This window comes from Bubalus bubalis, chromosome 2, assembly GCF_019923935.1.
Source record: "Bubalus bubalis isolate 160015118507 breed Murrah chromosome 2, NDDB_SH_1, whole genome shotgun sequence".
In the NCBI taxonomy this organism is placed as follows: domain Eukaryota; kingdom Metazoa; phylum Chordata; class Mammalia; order Artiodactyla; family Bovidae; genus Bubalus; species Bubalus bubalis.
In genome coordinates this window covers 111,245,437-111,250,138 of record NC_059158.1, presented here as the reverse complement: position 1 = coordinate 111,250,138, position 4,702 = coordinate 111,245,437, and positions in this window count along the sequence as shown.

Sequence of the window (4,702 nt, the reverse complement as noted above, 5' to 3'; positions counted from 1 at the left end):
ATACATTTCCAGGTGATGCTGTTGGTCCAGGGACCACATACTCTACTTCCAGATACTCTACTTTATAGGCTTTCTCTCTCTCTTATTTCCCTGGAAGGAAAAGACATCTGTAAGTGAAAGAAGATAAAACCTAAAAGGCAACATGCAGTCAGTATCTTGGAAAAGCTGGCAATCCCAAATATAATTTTTAATAGGTATTATCTATGATGGTTCACTAAGAGCCAAGCAGCTGGTTCCAACATATGACAGAACCTAGCAGGATGCATTTTTAAAATTAAACAGGATGCTGTAACAAAGAAACAGTTAAAGACTGGTGAGGAATGTATTGTGTTGGCCAAAAAGTTCCTTCAGGTTTTTCCATAACATCTTATGGAAAAGCCCACACGGAACTTTTTGCCTAACCCAATAACAGAGGTTATTTAAATGTTGCTCTAAAATATATTTTTTAATGAATTGGTAGTATGTTCTTTAATCTTAAATAATTGCTTATATTAATGAGGAATGGGAAATACATGTTAAGAGATCTATGGAGTGTTGAATAAAAATACTCACCTGAATTCTACTTCATATTTTGCAGGAGAGCCTCATGATTCATTTTTTGGAGGCTATATCCTATAAATTTTATGAGTTACAACTCTAAGCCCCAAAGTACTAAGTAACAATAAAACACACACTATTAAAAATGTTTTATCAGAAGATAATCCATATTTTCTTCTAAGCTTTTTCCAAAAATCCAAAGTAAAATAATAAAGCCCTTCGTAATCCTCTCAACCCAAGTGCGATGCTCATTCCCAAAGATGCATGCTGTGGCGGCATTCTGTATGAAAGGCTTATCTTATTCACTTCCTCAGTCTGTAGCCAACATACCACCCCTTCTTTTCATCTTGTATATAGGTCTAAGGAATATTTTCCCCCCTACATTTAAGTTATTCATTTCGGGATTTTAAAAATTTATCTTGGACTTTCAAACTAAAAGAGATAATTCTGAACAGTAAGATATAATGAAAGAGCCTTCAGGATAATTTAAATACATCATTAACTGGCTAATATGACAAGAAATTCCAATCAACCTTTATCAGTTGCATCTCTCTTCAATGACCCTTCAACCTACTTTCCTTTAAACTACTTTGAGCTGTAGAACTACTTTGAAAATTCTCCTGAGGAATGTAAATGACTTGCATTTTCAGTCACCCCCTGACAATTTTCATTCACTATTTAACAGGCAATTATCTGACCATCCAGAGTTACAAATAACTCTCCAGGAGAATGGAGTGTCCTCTGAGTTCAGTGAAGAGGTGAGAGCCCATATGCCAATAATAGCCAGGATTTTAGTCCTGTAACTTCTCTTTTCTCCTTCAGCTTTCTTCACCCAACTTTTTCTCCTGATCTTCTCAGTGTGATAAATCTACTAATAACACACCATCTCCCAAGAATCAGTAAACTATAAACTGTTTAAGAAATGTATTAAATACTGTGCATCTCAATGTTTTACACAATAAAGTTATGTATGCAACACCTTATTGCAGTGGAATAAATTTCTTATGCTTTGAAGGATAGTATATTCAAGGTATAAATTACTTTTTTCAATTTAATTCAGTTAACCAAACATGTAATATCACTTTTACTTTTGTGGCTCTGTTTAAGAAGCAAGCACCATACACAGGTAAATAAGATGGAGATTTTTAAATATTTTCAATTCATAGGGAAAATGAGAAGAGTCACAATGGAGATGAGATTGCAATTTTTATGATGAAAGTCTACTAGCAGACTGGACAACATACATGGGAGAATAAAGGAGGGGGTTCCAGAAAGAAATAATTTCTGAATCGCTTCCTTGTGATCAATTTAACTATGGCTGCTGCTAAGTTGCTTCAGTCATGTCTGACTCTGTGTGACCCCATAGACGGCAGCCCACGAGGTTCCCCCGTCCCTGGGATTCTCCAGGCAAGAACACTGGAGTGGGTTGCCATTTCCTTCTCCAATGCATGAAAGTGAAAAGTGAAAGTGAAGTCGTTCAGTCGTGTCCGACTCTTAGTGACCCCATGGACTGCAGCCCACCAGGCTCCTCCGTCCATGGGATTTTCCAGGCAAGAGTACTGGAGTGGGGTGCCATTAACTATGGCAGCCACCACTAAATACATAGATTTTGGTTTATTCTTTCAACTGAAAATTTTTCTGATATTGGAATAAGAAAGAAGAACATGTCAAGTAATCAATAACTTAATTCATCTTCAGTTACATATAATTATATATATATATATAAAGCTATACAATCTCTTGAATCCTCAAAAGAGATCTATAGAATATGCATCTTTTCTGTCTACTCCTGCATTTTCTCTATGCCCTCACTTGTCCCATTTCTACTTTTTTATTCTCTGATTTATTTAAGTGAAAAGGATTATAACCTTGCTCTCGTATCCCTATGATACCTACATAACTGTAAAACTATAATAGAAAAGAACCTGAGAATCGAGGAAGAGATTAGTGGATGACAGAGTAATAAGGATAGACAAGAATAGTTTTAAAATGTCCACATCAGAAATTATGTGGAAGGAAACCTGTTCATTTCTGTTCTTTGTGGTTGTACTTCCAGGAGTCATCCATCCATTTCTCCCTTCTTTCTTAGCCCTTGAATCAGTCAGTCAGTCAATGCCAATCTCTTTCTCTAGTGTGTACGCATACACAAACACACACCACCACACCACATCACTACAACATACCACCTGGAGCCCCGCCCATAGGTTTGAATCAGTATACTTGTTTACAACTGTTACGAAAAATTTTCCTCAAAATTTGAGTTCTAAAATTGGAATGCAATTACAAATCTTCCTCAACTTACAATGGGATCATATCCTGATAAAGCCACCATCAAGCTGAAAATATCATATGTCAAAAATGCATTTAATACATCTACCCTACCAAATATCACAGTTTAGCCTTGCCTTTTTAAACTTGCTTGGATCACTTACATTAACCTACAGTTGAGCAAAATTAGTTAACACAGGTCTCTTTTATAACAAAGTGTTGAATAGTTCATAAAATGTATTGAGTACTGTACTGATTGTGAAAATAGATGGCTGTATGTGCACAGAATGGTCATAAGTGTATGGGTTGTTTACTCTTTTGATCTCAAGGTTGACTGGGAGCTGTGGCCTCATTGCGGCTGCTTGACATCACATGAGAGTATCATACCAAAAATTCAAATGTGAAGTACAATATCTACTGAATATGCATTGCTTTCACACAGTCATAAAGTAGAAAAACCGTAAGTCAAACCATCATAAGTTGGGGGTCATCTATCTGCAGTAGGTCTAAGGAATACAGAGACTCTTTCATGTGTGCGTGAAAATAAAAAGAGTTGAAACTCAATGGAATTTAAAATTTTTTTAAATTTGTCATTAATCTACACAAAAATACAGAGATACACCAATACAACTTTTTAAAATTCCCATTAACCCTTGAATTTAGTTGGTGATATTTCATGTGTAAACCTGGTTCCTTATTTTTCATCAGATGACTTTCACCTTCTAAATGTTTTGCCATCCTACTTTTCACCTTCTTTTGCTCCATGGAAACTGGAATATGCTTTTACTTGCTCTTTGGGGTATTCTGAATAAGTTAAATTTAAATCACCATCACCATTCCATGATTTTCTGAATGAAAATAAATTACCATCAATTATCTTTTACTCATCATTTTGTTGAGCTGTTATGTTTTTATTCCTGCCTTTACTAACTGTATAAAGTATATAGTGGGCTTTTCATCAACATGACTGTCATCAGATATACTGAAAAATTTTACAAGAAATAACAAATGGACAGACTACTGGGGTAAAAAATGATGTTTTCTACTTTTAACTCCTATAGTTCATCTGCTGTGAATCTAATTAGGTGTCAGGATCTAAGGTACAATTATCACAATTTAAATGACAAAGAATTTTTCATTTTATAAGTCTCTAAAAGCCCTACAAATTATTCCCCAGAATGTTTCCTAGTTGATACTGCCTACTATATTTCACTAATGTATTCCCTTCTGATGTTAACAGGACAGTTGATTAGATGCTCTATTGCCAAACAGGGTTGCATTATGCCTTAGGCACTTTGCTCTGTGAAAGAAGGAAATGGCAACCCACACAGATATTCCTGCCTGGAAAATTCCATGGACAGAAGAGGCTGGACAGCAGTCCATAGGGTAGCAAAGAGTGGACATAACTGAGGGCATGCACATGTGTGCACAGTCACACACACACATACACACACTCTTTGCTCTATGGGTCCCTTATTCTAAAAAAATAAACAGATATATATATACACACACACGCATATATAACATACACATATTACATACATACATTTATAGTATATTTAATATATATTAAAAGTATATTTTATAGGTTTTTTAATATAAAGATGAATATAATCAAGTCTGTGTTAAAAATGTAAACATTTTCTTCAGCTCTAAAAGTTTATTTTTTCTTCTGACTTAAGAAAAGTAAAATATCGATATTTTTGTAGGTCTTCCCAAATTTAGTGGGCACTTGGCTCTGTGCTTTCTCTGCCTACTGGACAAGTCAGTCCTGCTCCCCAAAGTCTCCATGGCTCTCTCCTCATGTCCTTCAAGTCTTTGCTATTGACACCTACCTTGAGCTCCCTACTTAAAATTACACCTTCTCCTTGCTCCTATACTTCCAATCTTTCATATG